Here is a 26706-nt window from a genome sequence, read left to right as displayed (position 1 = left end):
TATATATATATATATATATATATATATTCTTTTTTAAACTTATATCAAGAACAATTAACTAAGCATGGTGACCAAAAACGATATGAAACAGTGAAACAAAGACCAAAAGGAAAAAAGACTTTTTTTAACTTGAAATAAGAATAATCAACTAAAGCACAGAAACAAAAATGTTATGAAATATATATATATATATATATATATATATATATATATATATATCGTGATATGTTTGGTGGGTTGTACTAACCCAAGTCAAAGTAGATAACAACATCTGAAAGACTAGCAAGAATCGATTTCTATCCAACACGAACACGCGTGGAAAATAGGTAAAACAAAACAAGAAAACAAACAAAGGGGTAAATAAGCCTTTACGTAACTGAGAACTAAAACTATACATAAAAAAGCTCAGCCAATAGGGGTAAAAAACGGTCTAAGTATTGGAAAACTCTTCCACCAGCAACCTTGGCACACCAAAACGCCCCACACCATAAAAATCCAAACAGGGGTAAAATGGTCAAGTAGTGAAAAGAATGTTCAGGCGTTGTTCCCAACTAAGTGTCAGGCACCTTGTTTCGAACAGATGAACATTCTCCTTGGAGCAGCAAATGGTCTTTGTTACCTACATGAAGGATTTCAAATAAAGGTATGTTATTATTGTTAATTATAACTACACGTTAATGTTTATTTTCTAAATTTTTTTTCTCATTTCTTTGTTCTGTTTTGTATTTTGAAATAAAAGGTTGTTTATCGTGACTTTAAGTCGGCGAATATACTATTGGGGAATGACTACCACCCCAAACTATTAGACTTCGGGATAGCACGAGAAGGGCCTCAAGGTGACAAAACTCACGTATCTACACTGGTGATTGTTTTGCACCATAATTCTAACATCTGACTTCATAAGAAACCTTTTTGCTGACATGCTATTATTTCCGGGCTGTTGGAACCTAGGGGTACTCTGCCTCGGAATACGCGGCTAGCAGACATCTTCGCTTGAGTAGCGATATATGGAGTTTTGGGGTTGTTGTATATGAGATGATAACCGGCCGAAGGGCGATTGAACTCTCGGAATGGGTGCAAACACTCAAGCTGGATAGCACAACATTATTGAGGATCATTGATCAAAGACTAGAAGGAAAATACCCAGTTAAGTCGGTTGTGCGACTTAGTAGGTTAAGGAAAAGATATTTATAATTGGATCAAGAAAAGAGACCTTCAATGAGCTATGTTGTAGATGTCTTGAAAAAGACCATAAGAGATTCGAATGAGAAAAAACTAATGTATGCTAGATAGGCAAAGTGTACGATTCAATGTATCTCTCTTTTTCTAGTTTACATGCATCTCTTTTTCCCACCTGTATGTTCTTTAACTTACATCCCGTTATAAACCTTTGAATCTTGCTTATATTCTCTGTATAAGCCTACATCTATGTGGCTGAAATATAGTTAGTGATGAGTAGGTCATATTTGTACAGTCCTGCGTGTGTTTTAATTCACAAGGGTAGACATCTATTTAGGTTCTAAACTGCAGATAGTTGCAATTTTTTCATGGGTGTAATCTTTATGTGTATGTGGATTCGGGATCAACTTCTCGGTGTGTATATATATATATATATATATATATATATATATATATATATATATATATATATATATATATATATATCGGGTATATTGCTGTAAGTTGTCCCTGTTTTAAAATAATCGAAATGGGTGGGGTGGGTTGAGTCTAGTATAAATTATATAAAATTGGTATACTTGGTGTGTTTATTGTTTCTGGGATTAGACATATGGTTGCATCTTTGGCATCTCATTTCGTGTAAAACTTTTGGCACGAGGTTTACTATAATTTCAGGTTGTTGTCTCAAGATTGTTGTCATACCATTGGATAATGACTTTCTAGTTTCCCCTTACAAATGTTCCACAAGGATGTGTCGATGTTCATTGGTGTGCAGTCAACATTTGTATATGTGAAGATGAGTAGATCATAATATTGTTTTCTGACAGATTTGACAATGTTGACGGTTTTACCCCAGATATGGGCAATGGTGCTCAATGGATTTCTGATTGGCGTTGCATTCAAACTTAGCTACAGTTTATGGGCTCATGGCTGCTGTTTTGGCAAGCTTTCAAACACTTGGACCATTTTACCCCCATTTGGTTGTTCCTGGTGTGCTGTTGAATTGGTATTCCATCCCCAATTCTTCCAGTTTCTTAAGACACGCTGCTTGAAGATTCGAAGGTACTGATTAGAGAATTTTTTTCACTACTTGACCATTTTACCCCTGTTTGGATTTTTATGGCGTGGGGGCGTTTTGGTGTGTCAAGGTTGTTGGTGGAAGAGTTTTCCAATACTTAGACCGTTTTTTACCCCTATTGGCTGGCCTTTTTTATGTATAGTTTTAGTTCTCAGTTATGTAAAGGCTTATTTACCCCTTTGTTTGTTTTCTTGTTTTCTTTTGTCTGTTTTGTTGTACCTATTTTTCAGCTTTCCACACGTGTTTGTGTTTGATAGAAATCGATTCTTGCTAATCTTTCGGATGTTGTTATCTACTTTGACTTGGGTTAGTACAAACCACCAAACCCATCACGATCTAAACAAATTTTATATTTATGGTCTTTTATGTTATATATATTATTTCATAACATTTTTGTTCCTGTGCTTTGGTTGAATATTCTTTCTTCAAGTTAAAAAAAGGAATATTTTTCGTTTTTAGTCACCGTGGTTAGTTTAATATATATATATATATATATATATATATATATATATATATATATATATATATATATATATATATAAAGTCATTGCATATTGGTCTAATAATCGATTTAGTCGTTATATTTTTTTTTATTCAATTAAGTCCCAAAAACCGGTATTTGTATTCAGTTTAACCCTTAACATGAAATGTAAAGACATGTTGTATACCATCATACTCTTCTTCAAGAGCTTCATAACCTCCAATATTAGCGGTTTGTAAAACCTTGACTTTGTCAGGGTATTTTTTTCCTATTTGGACATTCATTGGCATAGTGTCCTTCTTCATTGCAGATCCAACACCTACATTTTTTCTTTCCTTGCGGACAGGAAGTAGTTTTCTTAGGTGGTTCCTTTGAAGGTTTTTTGAAGTATTTTCCTGGTGAAAATTTTCTTCTTTTCTTTTTCCAAAAACATTTGTATTTCTTTTTGTTTTTATACTTTTTCTTAGTATAAGTTTTTCTTCCAATATCAAAGTTTTTGAAATCAGAGAGAATGCTACAACAATCTTTGCTTATAGTTTTAAGCTTTTGTTGTTTATATCTGTCTTGACAGATTCTATCAATTTCTTCTTTTGCAATTTTTGTTGCATAAGAAAGACTGGTTTGCTGGATTTCTCCAATAGCTTCTTTTTTCCATCTTTCAGTACAGATTTCTCCAATAATTGGAATTTTCATGAGATAAGCAGATATCCATTGTGCATATTCACTTCTCTGGGGAATATCATACAGATATGATTCATACATACATGTGTATTTGTCGAGAAGACTAATATCATGTAATTGGAGTTTTGTCATTGAAACTCTTGCTATGTCAACTTTCTTATTAATGGTAAAGTCTTTATTAGAAATATAATCAAGACCTAAGAAAGTAGTGTATATAACATTTATGAGATTATCAAAAAGATCTGAATCATGCAAATCTTCATTCCAATTATTGTTTCTTAGGAACTTTTGCACAATTCCGTCAGTTTTATGTTCTAAAAGTAGAAGAACATTTTTTGCTTTTTCAAATTCATCTGGGTTTGTCTGTAAGATTAGTGAAATCTCAGTAACCCATTTTTCTACAACTCTTTCTCTGAGTTTTAGATCTTCGATACAATCAATATTGAGTACATTGATCGTATTGGGTCCTTGACCACTATTTGGAATACCATTGTGGACAGGCATTTTGAACTCATATTTCTTTTTATTGCCTCTTCTTGTGGCTGTGTAAGAAGATTCTGCTTCATCATCTTCCATATCTGAATATTCAAACTTAACAGTCTTTGTATTAGTTTTAAAATTATCTTCTTGTTCTGATTCAGTTTCAGGTTCATCTATTTTCGTCATTCTAAAATATTGATCAAAAAGTTTGGGTTTTTTTTGATACAATTTTTCGCATTCTTCAGTTTCTAAAGATAAAAGTTGAATAAGTTTTTGGTCAGCCTTTTCATAATCTTCATATTGAAGGTTAAAGAAATATTTCTCGAGTTTCTCAGAGATTGTTTCTTTCATTTTTGCTCTTTCCTGAAAATATCAATTTTCTGGGAGTCTTTTGAGCTTCCTAAGTCAGGGTTTCCAATACTAGGATTGGGAGGTGAATATTTCTTAAGACCTGAATATTTTCCAGGTTTGGTCTTTTGTTCTATGATGGAAATATTCTTGATGTGTTCAAGAATGTCTTTATTACAAGGGCAAGAGTCAATCTTTTCAGATAATTCTTTAGTAATGTCTGCAATAATTTTTGCAGATGCTACTTCCAACTGTGTAATGGTTACGTATTTATTGACTGTTAAGTCAAAGTTTATAATCAGCCCATCTATTTTTTCATTAAGGAGGTTGATTGATCTATTGAGCTCGGGTATCGAGGTCATCCTATCAGCTGTTTTAACTGGTCATGTATATTAGTGATCTTAAGGTTGATTTCCTTAAGAATGCCCTCAATATTTGCCTTTTTGGCGACTTCTTCAACAAAATGGTTGTTTTTTAAAGAGTTTTCTAAAAGAATAGAATGTTTATCAATAGACTGGGTTAACTTGATAGTTAATTTATTTTGTTTTTCAATAACTTCGAAGAATTTTTCAAAATTATTTTTATCAAGATTATTTTTAATCAAAAAGGCTAAATCGTTTTTAAATTGGTTAAAAGGTATCTTATTTTTTGAAATATCCTTAGAAATATCTTTTGAAATACCAAGGTAATGGCTTATTTTTGAAGTTTTTAAGAGACATCTTGCAATGATCTGGTTGAGATTATTGCAATGATTTACAATTGTTTGAATACCAGCTTTTCTAGAAGTAGAGAAAACGTATTCTTTTTTTTTCAGTATTGTCGTCAAGAGTTTTAATTTTGACTGTTTTACCTTTTTTATAAAAATGAGGAAAATCAATTTTATTACTCATTTATAATCTCAGTGATTTGTTTGATATTCTGTCGTAGACTATCAATTTTTAAAGACATGTTTCTTATTAAGTTACTATCTTTTCTTTCTGAGCTTTCTCCTATGTGGAGTGAATCCATAGAAATTCTTGGTCTAAGAGTTTCTCCTAGAGCTTTTGTATTTCTAGCTATATTTAGAACCCAAGAGTTTTCTTGAGGATTTATGTCGCAGAATTGTTTATCTTTGACATGGCCTATTTCTGAAAAGACATCATCAAGTTCGATGTACTCGTCTTTCTTGTAGTCTATGCTATGGTGACTATTGGTTAGGGCATATCCTATGATATAGGTTATGGTAAATGGTTTATCACCTGGGCTCATAAGGTCACTTCTTTCAAAGTGATGTATGAAAGATAAGGTTTTATCTATATTTGCAGATTTCAAATCCAGAGCAAATTTTGGGTAGACTGAAAACATAAACTTTTGGTAAGCAAGATTTCCTTTAGCAGCACCTAAGATGCAGTCCTGTCTGTCAGTAATTCTGTTGTCAATTAAGGCCATTTTTATGGGAGAATTTATTCCTGCTTGGAATTGGGATTTTATCAAAATTTTTACAGCTCCGATATGGACCATTCTAATTTTTGATCTAATCTCAACTGGAATATTTTTCAAGTTATTGTTTATTTGTTCCTTAGTCAAAAGGGGTAGAAAGACAGCTCCTATTGTATCTTTTATGTCTACAGACATTTCTTTAGTACTAACAAAATAGAAAATTTCATTTTTCCTTTTAAGAGGATTTAAAATACTGAGTTTAGAAGGAACATTTTTGAAAATGTTTTCTTTCTTTATTTTTAAATCTGTTTTCTTAACTCGAGAGAGAAGATCTTGTTTTATTAAAAGATTTGCATGAAAGCCGTCTTCATCTTCAACATAAGTTAAGATTTGTTTTTCTTCTGAATTATCTTCTTCAGAGTTGTTGAAAATTTCTTTATTCATTTTAAGAATTGTTAACAAGTTAAAATCCTTTTTCTGAGTTCTGAAACTGAGTTTTTATTTCTATCAAGGATTTCTTGATGTTCTTTTTGCTTATGAAGGAGATACTTACGTATACTAACCAAGTTTGGTATATATTCGTGAGTATGTTTATTTTGTGCTTGTAGAATTCTGAAATTTATATGCACTAAGTCTTTTTTATTACTAAAAATTATTTCTTTATGATGAGAAATTTCTACCTTGATATTTTGAATTTCTTCAAAGATACCAATATAAAGTGTTTTGTTATAATGTAATGCCATTTTTAACAAGGCTCTGATACCAATTTGGGTGTTCTTTTATCTTTTTGAAATTAGAAGGGAATAGATGTAGAAAATTGTAAAGAGATTTCTCATTAATCAATAAGTGTTTTGGAGTAGGAGTATTACTTACATAGATAGAATCTATTCAAGCCAGCCTGTGTCATTCATTTGGTCTGTGTGGTTGCTTTCCCTGTTGGCCTCATGCTTGTGGTACTGTTGACCATCGTTGACCTGACACTCTGTCACTTACAGGTTTCATGACTCTATTATGTATGAACACTCAAGTATAATAAAACATGGATTTATTGATAAAAGAGCTCCCAAAATGGAAGTACTCCTACAATATTTTACATTTTTCCCTTCTAAGGGAGATTCTACTCACAAGACATTTGAACTGAAAATTTACAAGATGGAGAGTGTTTTTGTTGCACTCGTTATTGCGAAGCCCCCTAAACAAAACATAACTCTCAATTTATAGATCCATTGAGAGGGTCTGATCCTTGCCTATTATGTCAGGCATGACGTTTTTATCCACTAATAATTACATTATTGTGGACAGCTGGAAAGCTTTTAATAATGAAGAAAGCATTATTATCTTGGGTGGCGGGGGCTATTTTGACGCGTGAAGCATCTTTCTTTATGATAATGAGGATTTGTCATCTTCAGAGGAGGGCCCCTCTTTTGTCTCCGAATCTTTGCTTTCGCAAAAGTGACAAAGATGTTCTTCGAAAAGTTGTTCTGCATGTCGGCAGAAGTGTTGGCGTGTAGCGTTGGATACTTCCATGCTATTGTTCATGAATTTTTCGCCAAACTTGGAGGCTTGACGAAGATCTTCTTGGTTGGTGTTGTTGTAACTCCAGCTTGTAATTATGCAATGCGAGTCGGTATAATTAATCTTCTTTTTTGATCCAGAGATAATCTCAATGATTTTTTCTGAGATTCTTCTTAAACCATTGATGCGATTGGGATGAAGAATTTCTGTGAATGGTAGATCTTTATCCTCCATTGGTTGAGATTGCTCAATTTCTCTATTGGCTTTAGAAAGACCAATTTCCAGAAAGTGGTATGGAGAAATAGTTGATTCTTGAATCCATTCTAGGAGTGAAGAGATGCATCTGATGTAGATCGGATTATCTTTTGCTTTAAGTACTTTCTTTCGAAAGTTCTTAATGGATTCTACAATGCTGCTTGGGAAGAATTTAAGTTCTTGGAGGTTGCAACTTAGGTAGATATTGTCGATTAGTTCAGCTTGAAAGGCTTGATGGACTAATTTTGCATCTGCTCCTTCGAGGAAGTTGAACAGACTTTTTGTCTTCTTATCCGTAGTGAAAAACTTTTCATGAATAAGGTCTTCTGGGCATGCAGCTCTTGCTTTCTTCCAGATTGTTCTGAAATCTTCAAAAGAGATTTCAGGATAGTTAACCGTTTGTTGAACGTTAATTGGAACGTCAAACCTTTGGTCTCTGTGAGCTTCTTTGACTTTTTGAATTTTTGGTCGAAGAAGTGGTTGGTTAGTCTTCCTTGTATCGTCTTGATAAGTGGCGAGGCTTAATCTTGCAGATGCTTCATTTCTGAATTTTTTGCAAGTAACTTTATCAGCTTTATAGAAGGTTTCTGTAATCCCCCAGTCAGTATGAACACCGGCATGTGGTCCTTTGTAGATTACATAGAATCTTTCAGCTTCTTTGTTAAGAGCTTTTTTGTAATCTGGTGTAAACTCCTGCACAGATTTGTAAGTGGGTGACAAAGTTGTCATTTTACTGATTCCTTCAGTACAAGGATTGGGATTAACCAATAAGCTAGTTTTTCCATTAGGAAGAGGAGTAGCTGTTTCCTTTATTATGCTTTTTAACAAAGCATCAGCTGTCAACGGATTTGTTGATTCTTTACCAGGTGTCGTTTGCACTGGAATAGCCTTTGTTTTTGAGCTTTCGCTTTCCGGTACATTGGTGACCGTTGTTACTTGTTCATACAAGTTGATTTTCTGCTCAATTGCAGATAGCTCTATGAGGAGCATTTGTTTCTTTATCCTCAAAGTGTTGAGGTCTTCCATTTCTGTAAACTCAATTTTTGTTTACGTTTCTCTCTAATCTCCCCCTCTCTTTTTGTAGGTGAAATTTTTGTGAGGAAATATGTCATAAGGATCATATCCTTTTATAGGGCTCGAGAGGAGCAAGTAAGATCATGGATGATGTAAGGTATACCTGAAGTCACGGGTGAGGCAGTCTGCCAGTACGTTTTTGTTTCCTGCGAGATGTTCAATAGTGAATGTATATCGTGAGAACCACTCTTGCCAACGTATTAGTCGGCCTATTTTGTTGTCTCCTGCAATCTTAGTTCGGAGGAAATAAGTAAAATTTTTATTATCTGTACGAACCAGGAATTTTACTGGTGTTAAATATACAAAGAATTTTGTAATAACTCTTTTTACAGCGAGTAATTCTTTTTCATTGCTATGGTAGTTTTTCTCGGCTGCTTTGAAACTGCCAGAGGTATACCTGCAAATTTGTTCTTCGTTTTTGGGGTTTTTAGCTTTTAAAACACCTCCCCAAAATTCATCAGAAGCATCAGTTTCAATAATTAAATTGTCTTCAATGTTTGGAAGATAAAGTTTTGGAAAATTGATTAAAACTTTCTTTATCTTTTTGATGTAGTCTGTATCAGTACTTGACCTGTTCCAAATGACATCTTTTTTTAATTTTGCCTGTAAAGGTTTTCTCATGGCTGCAAGTTTTTCAATATATGTTTCAGCATAAGTTAAAACACCAAGAAATCTTTGTAGTTGCTTTTTGTCTTCTAAAACATTTGGAAAGTCATGTAAATGTTCAAGAATATGTTTCTGAGGACAGTGAGTACCCTCATTTATTTCTAAACCTAAAAAATTTATTTTTGTTTTGAAAAGATTAGCTTTCTTTTTTGAAAGTATTATTCCATATTTTAAAATAGTTCTGAGAACCTGTGTGACATGGACATAGTGTTCCTATTCATTTTTGCTGAAGACCATGATGTCATCAACGTATACATTACAGAAACCTTCAAGACCTCGAAGGGCGTTCTGCATGTGTCTTTGAAAAATACTAGGAGCTTGTTTAAGCCCAAAAGGTAGTACTTTCCATTGAAAGAGTCCATCAGGACATGTGAAGGCAGTGAGAAGCTGCGATTCTTCATCAAGTAGGACTTGCCAGAAACCTGACTTGCAGTCGAAACTTGAATAAATGTTTTTTCCTCTCAGAAGAGTCAAGAGCTCGTGCATATTGGGAAGATTATGTGAGTCTCCAATAGTTGTATCATTGATTGCTTTGTAATTGACAACCATGCGCTTCTTTCCTCTTCTTTTCTCTGCTTCTTTATTGACAAGGAAGGCAGGAGACATATGAGGGGATTTTGATTCTATAATTAGTCTCATATCAAGTAATTCCTTGATTTGTTTGGAGAATTCTTCTCTATCTTGTGGAGAGTAAACCATAGGTTTTTCTCTAATAACCGTTTTGGGATTAATGAGCTTAATTGAAGTTTTCATCCATCCTTTGGTTTTTTCTGGATCAATAGGATTTTCAGAACAAACTTTTTCAAGAAGATCTTCAATTTGTTTGAACATGGTAGTTTGAATAGAAATAATCATATCTTCATTAATTCCTTCTTTGGTTATATTAGTTCCCGGAATTTGTTTTTCTTTAGAGCATTTTTCTTGAGTTTCAAGAAAACCTGGTTTTCCTTTGCTATAGGCTTCTGTAACCTTTTTTATAATTACCATATCATTATTAAGATGAAAGGCGATTCTATCTATCCATTGTATAAATGGTCCATAAACTTGACAGAAGTTGTTACCAATTATGATATCAATTCCTGAATTTTGTTGGTAAATAGTGGGAACGTTGAAATGTTCTCCTGAAAGTTTGAGATTAATATTTCTACAAACTTTATTAATTTTTATGGTTTCACCATTTGCAATAGTGGCACTAATTTCTTTGGGTGCGTTTTCCCAGAGTTCATCTGGAATGATGAATTTGTTTGCAAGACATAAAGTTGCACCTGTGTCTACAAAACAATGTACTCTAAATTTCTTATATCCTTTAAAGTTAAGGAAGGCAGAAACATAAATAGAGTTTGGATTAGTGAGATTCATGATAAGGGAATCATTAATCTTCTGGAGGTTTGCGTAAAAATGGTTAATCTCCTCCTCCCTAAAAAGTGGGACTTGCATGAGACTAGTCTGAGTCATCCGTGTTTGATTCGTTTTCATCAGAATTTGATGAAGAATCAGTTTCAACATGAAATGTAAAGACATGTTGTATACCATCATAATCTTCTTCAAGAGCTTCATAACCTCCATTATTAGCGGTTTGTAAAACCTTGACTTTCTCAGGGTATTTTTTCCTATTTGGACATTCATTGGCATAGTGTCCTTCTTCATTGCAGATCCAACACCTACATTTTTTCTTTCCTTGCGGACAGGAAGTAGTTTTCTTAGGTGGTTCCTTTGAAGGTTTTTTGAAGTATTTTCCTGGTGAAAATTTTCTTCTTTTCTTTTTCCAAAAACATTTGTATTTCTTTTTGTTTTTATACTTTTTCTTAGTATAAGTTTTTCTTCCAATATCAAAGTTTTTGAAATCAGAGAGAATGCTACAACAATCTTTGCTTATAGTTTTAAGCTTTTGTTGTTTATATCTGTCTTGACAGATTCTATCAATTTCTTCTTTTGCAATTTTTGTTGCATAAGAAAGACTGGTTTGCTGGATTTCTCCAGTAGCTTCTTTTTTCCATCTTTCAGTACAGATTTCTCTAATAATTGGAATTTTCATGAGATAAGCAGATATCCATTGTGCATATTCACTTCTCTGGGGAATATCATACAGATATGATTCATACATACATGTGTATTTGTCGAGAAGACTAATATCATGTAATTGGAGTTTTGTCACTGAAACTCTTGCTATGTCAACTTTCTTATTAATGGTAAAGTCTTTATTAGAAATATAATCAAGACCTAAGAAATTAGTGTATATAACATTTATGAGATTATCAAAAAGATCTGAACCATGCAAATCTTCATTCCAATTATTGTTTCTTAGGAACTTTTGCACAATTCCGTCAGTTTTATGTTCTAAAAGTAGAAGAACATTTTTTGCTTTTTCAAATTCATCTGGGTTTGTCTGTAAGATTAGTGAAATCTCAGTAACCCATTTTTCTACAACTCTTTCTCTGAGTTTTAGATCTTCGATACAATCAATATTGAGTACATTGATCGTATTGGGTCCTTGACCACTATTTGGAATACCATTGTGGACAGGCATTTTGAACGCATATTTCTTTTTATTGCCTCTTCTTGTGGCTGTGTAAGAAGATTCTGCTTCATCATCTTCCATATCTGAATATTCAAACTTAACAGTCTTTGTATTAGTTTTAAAATTATCTTCTTGTTCTGATTCAGCTTCAGGTTCATCTATTTTCGTCATTCTAAAATATTGATCAAAAAGTTTGGGTTCTTTTTGATACAATTTTTCGCATTCTTCAGTTTCTAAAGATAAAAGTTGAATAAGTTTTTGGTCAGCCTTTTCATAATCTTCATATTGAAGGTTAAAGAAATATTTCTCGAGTTTCTCAGAGATTGTTTCTTTCATTTTTGCTCTTTCCTGAAAATATCAATTTTCTGGGAGTCTTTTGAGCTTCCTAAGTCAGGGTTTCCAATACTAGGATTGGGAGGTGAATATTTCTTAAGACCTGAATATTTTCCAGGTTTGGTCTTTTGTTCTATGATGGAAATATTCTTGATGTGTTCAAGAATGTCTTTATTACAAGGGCAAGAGTCAATCTTTTCAGATAATTCTTTAGTAATGTCTGCAATAATTTTTGCAGATGCTACTTCCAACTGTGTAATGGTTACGTATTTATTGACTGTTAAGTCAAAGTTTATAATCAGCCCATCTATTTTTTCATTAAGGAGGTTGATTGATCTATTGAGCTCGGGTATCGAGGTCATCCTATCAGCTGTTTTAACTGGTCATGTATATTAGTGATCTTAAGGTTGGATTCCTTAAGAGTGCCCTCAATATTTGCCTTTTTGGCGACTTCTTCAACAAAATGGTTGTTTTTTAAAGAGTTTTCTAAAAGAATAGAATGTTTATCAATAGACTGCGTTAACTTGATAGTTAATTTATTTTGTTTTTCAATAACTTCGAAGAATTTTTCAAAATTATTTTTATCAAGATTATTTTTAATCAAAAAGGCTAAATCGTTTTTAAATTGGTTAAAAGGTATCTTATTTTTTGAAATATACTTAGAAATATCTTTTGAAATACCAAGGTAATGGCTTATTTTTGAAGTTTTTAAGAGACATCTTGCAATGATCTGGTTGAGATTATTGCAATGATTTACAATTGTTTGAATACCAGCTTTTCCAGAAGTAGAGAAAACGTATTCTTTTTTTTTTCAGTATTGTCGTCAAGAGTTTTAATTTTGACTGTTTTACCTTTTTTATAAAAATGAGGAAAATCAATTTTATTACTCATTTATAATCTCAGTGATTTGTTTGATATTCTGTCGTAGACTATCAATTTTTAAAGACATGTTTCTTATTAAGTTACTATCTTTTCTTTCTGAGCTTTCTCCTATGTGGAGTGAATCCATAGAAATTCTTGGTCTAAGAGTTTCTCCTAGAGCTTTTGTATTTCTAGCTATATTTAGAACCCAAGAGTTTTCTTGAGGATTTATGTCGCAGAATTGTTTATCTTTGACATGGCCTATTTCTGAAAAGACATCATCAAGTTCGATGTACTCGTCTTTCTTGTAGTCTATGCTATGGTGACTATTGGTCAGGGCATATCCTATGATATAGGTTATGGTAAATGGTTTATCACCTGGGCTCATAAAGTCACTTCTTTCAAAGTGATGTATGAAAGATAAGGTTTTATCTATATTTGCAGATTTCAAATCCAGAGCAAATTTTGGGTAGACTGAAAACATAAACTTTTGGTAAGCAAGATTTCCTTTAGCAGCACCTAAGATGCAGTCCTGTCTGTCAGTAATTCTGTTGTCAATTAAGGCCATTTTTATGGGAGAATTTATTCCTGCTTGGAATTAGGATTTTATCAAAATTTTTACAGCTCCAATATGGACCATTTTAATTTTTGATCTAATCTCAACTGGAATATTTTTCAAGTTATTGTTTATTTGTTCCTTAGTCAAAAGGGGTAGAAAGACAGCTCCTATTGTATCTTTTATGTCTACAGACATTTCTTTAGTACTAACAAAATAGAAAGTTTCATTTTTCCTTTTAAGAGGATTTAAAATACTGAGTTTAGAAGGAACATTTTTGAAAATGTTTTCTTTCTTTATTTTTAAATCTGTTTTCTTAACTCGAGAGAGAAGATCTTGTTTTATTAAAAGATTTGCATGAAAGCCGTCTTCATCTTCAACATAAGTTAAGATTTGTTTTTCTTCTGAATTATCTTCTTCAGAGTTGTTGAAAATTTCTTTATTCATTTTAAGAATTGTTAACAACTTAAAATCCTTTTTCTGAGTTCTGAAACTGAGTTTTTATTTCTATCAAGGATTTCTTGATGTTCTTTTTGCTTATGAAGGAGATACTTACGTATACTAACCAAGTTTGGTATATATTCGTGAGTATGTTTATTTTGTGCTTGTAGAATTCTGAAATTTATATGCACTAAGTCTTTTTATTACTAAAAATTATTTCTTTATGATGAGAAATTTCTACCTTGATATTTTGAATTTCTTCAAAGATACCAATATAAAGTGTTTTGTTATAATGTAATGCCATTTTTAACAAGGCTCTGATACCAATTGGGTGTTCTTTTATCTTTTTGAAATTAGAAGGGAATAGATGTAGAAAATTGTAAAGAGATTTCTCATTAATCAATAAGTGTTTTGGAGTAGGAGTATTACTTACATAGATAGAATATATTCAAGCCAGCCTGTGTCATTCATTTGGTCTGTGTGGTTGCTTTCCCTGTTGGCCTCATGCTTGTGGTACTGTTGACCATCGTTGACCTGACACTCTGTCACTTACAGGTTTCATGACTCTATTATGTATGAACACTCAAGTATAACAAAACATGGATTTATTGATAAAAGAGCTCCCAAAATGGGAGTACTCCTACAATATTTTACATTTTTCCCTTCTAAGGGAGATTTTACTCACAAGACATTTGAACTGAAAATTTACAAGATGGAGAGTGTTTTTGTTGCACTCGTTATTGCGATGCCCCCTAAACAAAACATAACTCTCAATTTATAGATCCATTGAGAGGGTCTGATCCTTGCCTATTATGTCAGGCATGACATTTTTATCCACTAATAATTACATTATTGTGGACAGCTGGAAAGCTTTTAATAATGAAGAAAGCATTATTATCTTGGGTGGCGGGGGCTATTTTGACGCGTGAAGCATCTTTCTTTATGATAATGAGGATTTGTCATCTTCAGAGGAGGGCCCTTCTTTTGTCTCCGAATCTTTGCTTTCGCAAAAGTGACAAAGATGTTCTTCGAAAAGTTGTTCTGCATGTCGGCAGAAGTGTTGGCGTGTAGCGTTGGATACTTCCATGCTATTGTTCATGAATTTTTCGCCAAACTTGGAGGCTTGACGAAGATCTTCTTGGCTGGTGTTATTGTAACTCCAGCTTGTAATTATGCAATGTGAGTCGGTATAATTAATCTTCTTTTTTGATCCAGAGATAATCTCAATGATTTTTTCTGAGATTCTTCTTAAACCATTGATGCGATTGGGATGAAGAATTTCTGTGAATGGTAGATCTTTATCCTCCATTGGTTGAGATTGCTCAATTTCTCTATTGGCTTTAGAAAGACCAATTTCCAGAAAGTGGTACGGAGAAAGAGTTGATTCTTGAATCCATTCTGGGAGTGAAGAGATGCATCTGATGTAGATCGGATTATCTTTTGCTTTAAGTACTTTCTTTCGAAAGTTCTTAATGGATTCTACCATGCTGCTTGGGAAGAAATTAAGTTCTTGAAGGTTGCAACTTGGGTAGATATTGTCGATTAGTCCAGCTTGAAAGGCTTGATGGACTAATTTTCCATCTGCTCCTTCGAGGATGTTGAACAGACTTTTTGTCTTCTTATCCGTAGTGAAAAACTTTTCATGAATAAGGTCTTCTGGGCATGCAGCTCTTGCTTTCTTCCAGATTGTTCTGAAATCTTCAAAAGAGATTTCAGGATAGTTAACCGTTTGTTGAACGTTAATTGGAACGTCAAACCTTTGGTCTCTGTGAGCTTCTTTGACTTTTTGAATTTTTGGTCGAAGAAGTGGTTGGTTAGTCTTGCTTGTATCGTCTTGATAAGTGGCGAGGCTTAATCTTGCAGATGCTTTATTTCTGAATTTTTTGCAAGTAACTTTATCAGCTTTACAGAAGGTTTCTGTAATCCCCCAGTCAGTATGAACACCGGCATGTGGTCCTTTGTAGATTACATAGAATCTTTCAGCTTCTTTGTTAAGAGCTTTTTTGTAATCTGGTGTAAACTCCTGCACAGATTTGTAAGTGGGTGACAAAGTTGTCATTTTACTGATTCCTTCAGTACAAGGATTGGGATTAACCAATAAGCTAGTTTTTCCATTAGGAAGAGGAGTAGCTGTTTCCTTTATTATGCTTTTTAACAAAGCATCAGCTGTCAACGGATTTGTTGATTCTTTACCAGGTGCCGTTTGCACTGCAATAGCCTTTGTTTTTGAGCTTTCGCTTTCCGGTACATTGGTGACCGTTGTTACTTGTTCATACAAGTTGATTTTCTGCTCAATTGCAGATAGCTCTATGAGGAGCATTTGTTTCTTTATCCTCAAACTGTTGAGGTCTTCCATTTTTGTAAACTCAATTTTTGTTTACTTTTCTCTCTAATCTCCCCCTCTCTTTTTGTAGGTGAAGTTTTTGTGAGGAAATATGTCATGATGATCATATCCTTTTATAGGGCTCGAGAGGAGCAAGTAAGATCATGGATGATGTAAGGTATACCTGAAGTCACGGGTGAGGCAGTATGGCAGTACGTTTTTGTTTCCTGCGAGATGTTCAACAGTGAATGTATATTGTGAGAACCACTCTTGCCAACGTATTAGTCGGCCTAATTTGTTGTCTCCTGCAATCTTAGTTCGGAGGAAATAAGTAAAATTTTTATTATCTGTACGAACCAGGAATTTTACTGGTGTTAAATATACAGAGAATTTTGTAATAACTCTTTTTACAGCGAGTAATTCTTTTTCATTGCTATGGTAGTTTTTCTCGGCTGCTTTGAAACTGGCAGAGGTATATCTGCAAATTTGTTCTTCGTTTTTGGGGTTTTTAGCTTTTAAAACACCTCCCCAAAATTCATCAGAGACATCAGTTTCAATAATTAAATTGTCTTCAATGTTTGGAAGATAAAGTTTTGGAAAATTGATTAAAACTTTATCTTTTTGATGTAGTCTGTATCAGTACTTGACCAGTTCCAAATGACATCTTTTTTTAATTTTGCCTGTAAAGGTTTTTATCATGGCTGCAAGTTTTTCAATATATGTTTCAGCATAAGTTAAAACACCAAGAAATCTTTGTAGTTGCTTTTTGTCTTCTAAAACATTTGGAAAGTCATGTAAATGTTCAAGAATATGTTTCTGAGGACAATGAGTACCCTCATTTATTTCTAAACCTAAAAAATTTATTTTTGTTTTGAAAAGATGAGCTTTCTTTTTTGAAAGTATTATTCCATATTTTAAAATAGTTCTGAGAACCTGTGTGACATGGACATAGTGTTCCTATTCATTTTTGCTGAAGACCATGATGTCATCAACGTATACATTACAGAAACCTTCAAGACCTCGAAGGGCGTTCTGCATGTGTCTTTGAAAAATACTAGGAGCTTGTTTAAGCCCAAAAGGTAGTACTTTCCATTGAAAGAGTCCATCAGGACATGTGAAGGCAGTGAGAAGCTGCGATTCTTCATCAAGTAGGACTTGCCAGAAACCTGACTTGCAGTCGAAACTTGAATAAATGTTTTTTCCTCTCAGAAGAGTCAAGAGTTCGTGCATATTGGGAAGATTATGTGAGTCTCCAATAGTTGCATCATTGATTGCTTTGTAGTTGACAACCATGCGCTTCTTTCCTCTTCTTTTCTCTGCTTCTTTATTGACAAGGAAGGCAGGAGACATATGAGGGGATTTTGTTTCGATAATTAGTCTCATATCAAGTAATTCCTTGATTTGTTTGGAGAATTTTTCTCTATCTTGTGGAGAGTAAACCATAGGTTTTTCTCTAATAACCGTTTTGGGATTAATGAGCTTAATTGAAGTTTTCATCCATCCTTTGGTTTTTTCTGGATCAATAGGAAAATCAATTTATAATTTTGACTGTTTTACCTTTTTTATAAAAATGAGGAAAATCAATTTTATTACTCATTTATAATCTCAGTGATTTGTTTGATATTCTGTCGTAGACTATCAATTTTTAAAGACATGTTTCTTATTAAGTTACTATCTTTTCTTTCTGAGCTTTCTCCTAGGTGGAGTGAATCCATAGAAATTCTTGGTCTAAGAGTTTCTCCTAGAGCTTTTTTATTTCTAGCTATATTTAGAACCCAAGAGTTTTCTTGAGGATTCATGTCAAAGATAGTAACTTAATAAGAAACATGTCTTTAAAAATTGATAGTCTACGACAGAATATCAAACAAATCACTGAGATTATAAATGAGTAATAAAATTGATTTTCCTCATTTTTATAAAAAATGTAAAACAGTCAAAATTAAAACTCTTGACGACAATACTGAAAAAAAAAATACGTTTTCTTTACTTCTGGAAAAGCTGGTATTCAAACAATTGTAAATCACTGCAATAATCTCAACCAGATCATTGCAAGATGTCTCTTAAAAACTTCAAAAATAAGTCATTACCTTGGTATTTCAAAAGATATTTCTAAGGATACTTCAAAAAATAAGATACCTTTTAACCAATTTAAAAACGATTTAGCCTTTTTGATTAAAAATAATCTTGATAAAAATAATTTTGAAAAATTCTTCGAAGTTATTGAAAAACAAAATAAATTAACTATCAAGTTAACCCAGTCTATTGACAAACATTCTATTCTTTTAGAAAACTCTTTAAAAAACAACCATTTTGTTGAAGAAGTCGCCAAAAAGGCAAATATTGAGGGCACTCTTAAGGAAATCAACCTTAAGATCACTAATATACATGACCAGTTAAAACAGCTGATAGGATGACCTCGATACCCGAGCTCAATAGATCAATCAACCTCCTTAATGAAAAAATAGATGGGCTGATTATAAACTTTGACTTAACAGTCAATAAATACGTAACCATTACACAGTTGCAATAGCATATGCAAAAATTATTGCAGACATTACTAAAGAATTATCTGAAAAGATTGACTCTTGCCCTTGTAATAAAGACATTCTTGAACACATCAAGAATATTTCCATCATAGAACAAAAGACCAAACCTGGAAAATATTCAGGTCTTAAGAAATATTCACCTCCCAATCCTAGTATTGGAAACCCTGACTTAGGAAGCTCAAAAGACTCCCAGAAAATTGATATTTTCAGGAAAGAGCAAAAATGAAAGAAACAATCTCTGAGAAACTCGAGAAATATTTCTTTAACCTTCAATATGAAGATTATGAAAAGGCTGACCAAAAACTTATTCAGCTTTTATCTTTAGAAACTGAAGAATGCGAAAAATTGTATCAAAAAGAACCCAAACTTTTTGATCAATATTTTAGAATGACGAAAATAGATGAACCTGAAACTGAATCAGAACAAGAAGATAATTTTAAAACTAATACAAAGACTGTTAAGTTTGAATATTCAGATATGGAAGATGATGAAGCAGAATCTTCTTACACAGCCACAAGAAGAGGAAATAAAAAGAAATATGAGTTCAAAATGTGTCCACAATGGTATTCCAAATAGTGGTCAAGGACCCAATACGATCAATATACTCAATATTGATTGTATCCAAGATCTAAAACTCAGAGAAAGAGTTGTAGAAAAATGGGTTACTGAGATTTCACTAATCTTACAGACAAACCCAGATGAATTTGAAAAAGCAAAAAATGTTCTTCTACTTTTAGAACATAAAACTGACGGAATTGTGCAAAAGTTCCTAAGAAACAATAATTGGAATGAAGATTTGCATGGTTCAGATCTTTTTGATAATCTCATAAATGTTATATACACTACTTTCTTAGGTCTTGATTATATTTCTAATAAAGACTTTACCATTAATAAGAAAGTTGACATAGCAAGAGTTTCAATGACAAAACTCCAATTACATGATATTAGTCTTCTCGACAAATACACATGTATGTATGAATCATATTTGTATGATATTCCCCAGAGAAGTGAATATGCACAATGGATATCTGCTTATCTCATAAAAATTCCAATTATTGGAGAAATCTGTACTGAAAGATGGAAAAAAGAAACTACTGGAGAAATCCAGCAAACCAGTCTTTCTTATGCAACAAAAATTGCAAAAGAAGAAATTGATAGAATCTGTCAAGACAGATATAAACAACAAAAGCTTAAAACTATAAGCAAAGATTGTTGTAGCATTCTCTCTGATTTCAAAAACTTTGATATTGGAAGAAAAACTTATACTAAGAAAAAGTATAAAAACAAAAAGAAATATAAATCTTTTTGGAAAAAGAAAAGAAGAAAATTTTCACCAGGAAAATACTTCAAAAAACCTTCAAAGGAACCACCTAAGAAAACTACTTCCTGTCCGCAAGGAAAGAAAAAATGTAGGTGTTGGATCTGCAATGAAGAAGGACAATATGCCAATGAATGTCCAAATAAGAAAAAATACCCTGACAAAGTCAAGGTTTTACAAACCGCTAATAATGGAGGTTATGAAGCTCTTGAAGAAGAGTATGATGGTATACAACATGTCTTTACATTTCATGTTGAAACTGATTCTTCATCAAATTCTGATGAAAACGAATCAAACACGGATTGCTCAGACTAGTCTCATGCAGGTCCCACTTTTTAGGGAGGAGGAGATTAACCATTTTTGCGCAAACCTCCAGAAGATTAATGATTCCCTTATCATGAATCTCACTAATCCAAACTCTATTTATGTTTCTGCCTTCCTTAACTTTAAAGGATATAAGAAATTTAGAGTACATTGTTTTGTAGACACAGGTGCATCTTTATGTCTTGCAAACAAATTCATCATTCCAGATGAACTCTGGGAAAACGCTCCCAAAGAAATTAGTGCCACTATTGCAAATGGTGAAACCATAAAAATTAATAAAGTTTGTAGAAATATTAATCTCGAACTTTCAGGAGAACATTTCAACGTTCTCACTATTTACCAACAAAATTCAGGAATTGATATCATAATTGGTAACAACTTCTGTCAAGTTTATGGACCATTTATACAATGGATAGATAGAATCGCCTTTCATCTTAATAATGATATGGTAATTATAAAAAAGGTTACAGAAGCCTATAGCAAAGGAAAACCAGGTTTTCTTGAAACTCAAGAAAAATGCTCTAAAGAAAAACAAATTTTGGGAACTAATATAACCAAAGAAGGAATTAATGAAGATAGGATTATTTCTATTCAAACTACCATGTTCAAACAAATTGAAGATCTTCTTGAAAAAGTTTGTTCTGAAAATCCTATTGATCCAGAAAAAACCAAAGGATGGATGAAAACTTCAATTAAGCTCATTAATCCCAAAACGGTTATTAGAGAAAAACCTATGGTTTACTCTCCACAAGATAGAGAAGAATTCTCCAAACAAATCAAGGAATTACTTGATATGAGACTAATTATAGAATCAAAATCCCCTCATATGTCTCCTGCCTTCCTTGTCAATAAAGAAGCAGAGAAAAGAAGAGGAAAGAAGCGCATGGTTGTCAACTACAAAGCAATCAATGATGCAACTATTGGAGACTCACATAATCTTCCCAATATGCACGAACTCTTGACTCTTCTGAGAGGAAAAAACATTTATTCAAGTTTCGACTGCAAGTCAGGTTTCTGGCAAGTCCTACTTGATGAAGAATCGCAGCTTCTCACTGCCTTCACATGTCCTGATGGACTCTTTCAATGGAAAGTACTACCTTTTGGGCTTAAACAAGCTCCTAGTATTTTTCAAAGACACATGCAGAACGCCCTTCGAGGTCTTGAAGGTTTCTGTAATGTATACGTTGATGACATCATGGTCTTCAGCAAAAATGAATAGGAACACTATGTCCATGTCACACAGGTTCTCAGAACTATTTTAAAATATGGAATAATACTTTCAAAAAAGAAAGCTCATCTTTTCAAAACAAAAATAAATTTTTTAGGTTTAGAAATAAATGAGGGTACTCATTGTCCTCAGAAACATATTCTTGAACATTTACATGACTTTCCAAATGTTTTAGAAGACAAAAAGCAACTACAAAGATTTCTTGGTGTTTTAACTTATGCTGAAACATATATTGAAAAACTTGCAGCCATGATAAAAACCTTTACAGGCAAAATTAAAAAAAGATGTCATTTGGAACTGGTCAAGTACTGATACAGACTACATCAAAAAGATAAAGTTTTAATCAATTTTCCAAAACTTTATCTTCCAAACATTGAAGACAATTTAATTATTGAAACTGATGTCTCTGATGAATTTTAGGGAGGTGTTTTAAAAGCTAAAAACCCCAAAAACGAAGAACAAATTTGCAGATATACCTCTGCCAGTTTCAAAGCAGCCGAGAAAAACTACCATAGCAATGAAAAAGAATTACTCGCTGTAAAAAGAGTTATTACAAAATTCTCTGTATATTTAACACCAGTAAAATTCCTGGTTCGTACAGATAATAAAAATTTTACTTATTTCCTCCGAACTAAGATTGCAGGAGACAACAAATTAGGCCGACTAATACGTTGGCAAGAGTGGTTCTCACAATATACATTCACTGTTGAACATCTCGCAGGAAACAAAAACGTACTGCCATACTGCCTCACCCGTGACTTCAGGTATACCTTACATCATCCATGATCTTACTTGCTCCTCTCGAGCCCTATAAAAGGATATGATCATCATGACATATTTCCTCACAAAAACTTCACCTACAAAAAGAGAGGGGGAGATTAGAGAGAAAAGTAAACAAAAATTGAGTTTACAAAAATGGAAGACCTCAACAGTTTGAGGATAAAGAAACAAATGCTCCTCATAGAGCTATCTGCAATTGAGCAGAAAATCAACTTGTATGAACAAGTAACAACGGTCACCAATGTACCGGAAAGCGAAAGCTCAAAAACAAAGGCTATTGCAGTGCAAACGGCACCTGGTAAAGAATCAACAAATCCGTTGACAGCTGATGCTTTGTTAAAAAGCATAATAAAGGAAACAGCTACTCCTCTTCCTAATGGAAAAACTAGCTTATTGGTTAATCCCAATCCTTGTACTGAAGGAATCAGTAAAATGACAACTTTGTCACCCACTTACAAATCTGTGCAGGAGTTTACACCAGATTACAAAAAAGCTCTTAACAAAGAAGCTGAAAGATTCTATGTAATCTACAAAGGACCACATGCCGGTGTTCATACTGACTGGGGGATTACAGAAACCTTCTGTAAAGCTGATAAAGTTACTTGCAAAAAATTCAGAAATAAAGCATCTGCAAGATTAAGCCTCGCCACTTATCAAGACGATACAAGCAAGACTAACCAACCACTTCTTCGACCAAAAATTCAAAAAGTCAAAGAAGCTCACAGAGACCAAAGGTTTGACGTTCCAATTAACGTTCAACAAACGGTTAACTATCCTGAAATCTCTTTTGAAGATTTCAGAACAATCTGGAAGAAAGCAAGAGCTGCATGCCCAGAAGACCTTATTCATGAAAAGTTTTTCACTACGGATAAGAAGACAAAAAGTCTGTTCAACATCCTCGAAGGAGCAGATGGAAAATTAGTCCATCAAGCCTTTCAAGCTGGACTAATCGACAATATCTACCCAAGTTGCAACCTTCAAGAACTTAATTTCTTCCCAAAGCAGCATGGTAGAATCCATTAAGAACTTTCGAAAGAAAGTACTTAAAGCAAAAGATAATCCGATCTACATCAGATGCATCTCTTCACTCCCAGAATGGATTCAAGAATCAACTCTTTCTCCGTACCACTTTCTGGAAATTGGTCTTTCTAAAGCCAATAGAGAAATTGAGCAATCTCAACCAATGGAGGATAAAGATCTACCATTCACAGAAATTCTTCATCCCAATCGCATCAATGGTTTAAGAAGAATCTCAGAAAAAATCATTGAGATTATCTCTGGATCAAAAAAGAAGATTAATTATACCGACTCACATTGCATAATTACAAGCTGGAGTTACAATAACACCAGCCAAGAAGATCTTCGTCAAGCCTCCAAGTTTGGCGAAAAATTCATGAACAATAGCATGGAAGTATCCAACGCTACACGCCAACACTTCTGCCGACATGCAGAACAACTTTTCGAAGAACATCTTTGTCACTTTTGCGAAAGCAAAGATTCGGAGACAAAAGAAGGGCCCTCCTCTGAAGATGACAAATCCTCATTATCATAAAGAAAGATGCTTCACGCGTCAAAATAGCCCCCGCCACCCAAGATAATAATGCTTTCTTCATTATTAAAAGCTTTCCAGCTGTCCACAATAATGTAATTATTAGTGGATAAAAACGTCATGCCTGACATAATAGGCAAGGATCAGACCCTCTCAATGGATCTATAAATTGAGAGTTATGTTTTGTTTAGGGGGCATCGCAATAACGAGTGCAACAAAAACACTCTCTATCTTGTAAATTTTCAGTTCAAATGTCTTGTGAGTAAAATCTCTCTTAGAAGGGAAAAATGTAAAATATTGTAGGAGTACTTCCATTTTGGGAGCTCTTTTATCAATAAATCCATGTTTTGTTATACTTGAGTGTTCATACATAATAGAGTCATGAAACCTGTAACTGACAGAGTGTCAGGTCAACGATGGTCAACAGTACCACAGGCATGAGGCCAACAGGGAAAGCAACCACACAGACCAAATGAATGACACAGGCTGGCTTGAATAGATTCTATCTATGTAAGTAATACTCCTACTCCAAAACACTTATTGATTAATGAGAAATCTCTTTACAATTTTCTACATCTATTCCCTTCTAATTTCAAAAAGATAAAAGAACACCCAAATTGGTATACAAGTCATCCAACTTTCAAAAATTACACTTTTGGCTCAGATTTCAAAATTTATTACAAATTTGGTCCAAAATTTTCACTTTTGGCCCAAATTTTAAATTTTATTACAAATTTGGTCCAAACTTTACCCTTTTGGCCTCTTAGAATTCTGTTATGAATCCATCTTAACCTTGGATTTTTTTACAACTTTTTTTCTCAAAATTTTGTTTCGAATATGTTTTTTTTATAAAATCATATTTATACAAAAAAACATATTTTTGTATAAAAAATTTAATATTTCTATATATAAATTTTGTTTAAAAACATTTTTGTATATGTAATATCTATTTATAAAAATAGGTATTTATTACGCACATAAATATATACAAATCCGTTTTTATAAAAAAAAATATATACAAACACCTATTTTATTTTAAATACCTTTGTATATAAACACATATTTATAGAAAATGTAAACAAACACCTATTTATAAAAACGTGTTTGCATAATTTTTTATATAATACGTGTTTAAATACATTTCATTTAATATGAAATAGGTGTTTGTATACATTCATGTAAAATAGGTGCTCTTTATATACATTTCTTTTACAATTTAAAAAATGTAAACAAACACCTACTTATAAAAAATATATTTTCAAACACCTATTTTACATGTATGTATACAAACATATATATTTATAAAAAATGAAAACAAACACTTATTTTACATGTATGTATACAAACACCTATTTCGTAGTAAAAGAAATATATATAAACGCGTATTATATAAAAAATTATTCAAACATATTTTTATAAATAGGTGTTTGTTTACATTTTTTTATAAATATGTGTTTATTTACAAATGTATTTATAATAAAATAGGTGTTTGTATGTATTTTTTTGTAAAATACATGTTTGTATATATTTTTTTTTGATAAAAACGGATTTGTATATATTTATATACCTAATAAATACATATTTTTATAAATAGATATTTCGTATACAAAAAAGTTTTTTAAAAAAGTTTTTATATAGAAAATATAAGATTTTTTATGTGAAAATATGTTTTTTTGTATAAATATGGTTTTATAATGAAAAACATATTCGAAATAAAATTTTGAGAAAAAAAATTGTAAAAAAACTAAAGTTAAGATGAATTCATATCAAAATTCTAAAATTTGGGCCAAAAAGGTAAATTTTGACCAAATTTGTAATAAAATTTAAAATTTGGGCCAAAAGTGTAAATATTTGACCAAATTTATAATAAATTTTGAAATCTGAGCCAAAAATGTAATTTTTGAAAGTTAGATTACTTGTTGACCAGATAAAATGGTTAAATTGGATACGAATATCGGTTTTTGGGACTTAATTAAATAAAAAAATATATAAGGACTAAATCGATTGTGATACCAATATGTAAGGACTTTATTGCAGTTTCCTTTTTGGTACCTATTTCACATTTTTATCATATTTTAGTAACTCTCATCAAAGTGACAGGGTGTCAGTGAGAGAGACCAATATGAATAAAAGATAAGTTTTTGACCAAAACCAAAAAGTCCAACTAAGTACATGGATCAACATTGGAATTTACTCAAGATTATAGGTCAATAGGTCAACTATACCTCACTTTGTTGTGCAGAAGAAGTAGATCTGTGATTATTAGCTTCAACACAAAGGAGCGAATTCAAAAGTGGCAAACCCAATGGAGGCAAGTCCTTCCCGAACGACATTCATAAGGATGTTTTGGTTTTAAGATAGTGGCATGAGCCAACTTTGATTTTCTTCAATATTCTTCACACGGTGAACCCCAAAGTTTAAATACTTTATGCATTTGCTGGACCTGTACACAAATTTTACACAAACACCAAAAGCAAAAATAAAAATTTACTTTTTGGCATGATAAATCAGCTTATGTTATGACTTATGACACAATTAGAACAGTAGATCAGATACATAGTAGTTACCTGAGAAACCCTTGTTTACTGCAAAACTCCAGCTCCATATGCACTTCATTCCCTGTAAATCTCCAAAATATCATCAAGAACAAGGTATGATAGGTAATGATCCCCCCATTTCTCCATGACTTCATGCTAGTCTACACAAATCAAGTAAACCAAAATTAAGACCAGCTTTTGTGAAAGTTAATAACT

The 26706-nt window shown here is 32.7% G+C and overlaps 2 long non-coding RNA genes across 5 annotated transcripts in view; one reads left to right on the top strand and one right to left on the bottom strand.

Annotated features, from left to right (window-relative positions):
- Positions 1-224: 224 nt before the first annotated feature.
- LOC145122592 (uncharacterized) overlaps positions 225-26706 on the bottom strand; it is a 28481-nt gene continuing 1999 nt past the window's right edge. The window contains exons 5-8 of one of the 3 annotated variants that reach the window (XR_013714634.1): positions 26521-26651; positions 26179-26396; positions 23718-24034; positions 22137-22481 (exon numbers count right to left, since the gene is read on the bottom strand). This is a non-coding gene — a long non-coding RNA (uncharacterized LOC145122592). Of the gene's footprint in view, positions 620-22136; positions 22482-23717; positions 24035-26178; positions 26397-26520; positions 26652-26706 lie in introns of those variants that run through there. The other 2 variants (XR_013714636.1, XR_013714635.1) reach the window with 2 other exon arrangements.
- Positions 467-1303, top strand: LOC145122593 (uncharacterized). 2 transcript variants are annotated; one of them, XR_013714637.1, is made up of 3 exons: positions 467-643; positions 740-836; positions 952-1303. It is a non-coding gene; the product is annotated as an uncharacterized LOC145122593 (long non-coding RNA). The 2 variants fall into 2 exon arrangements; XR_013714638.1 differs by having other exon boundaries at positions 740-862.

This window comes from Lactuca virosa, chromosome 6, assembly GCF_052849685.1.
Source record: "Lactuca virosa cultivar CGN04683 chromosome 6, Lactuca_virosa_CGN04683_v6, whole genome shotgun sequence".
Classification (NCBI taxonomy): Eukaryota; Viridiplantae; Streptophyta; class Magnoliopsida; order Asterales; family Asteraceae; genus Lactuca; species Lactuca virosa.
Note: the sequence above shows the minus strand (reverse complement) of the source record. Positions and strands in the feature narration are given on the sequence as shown.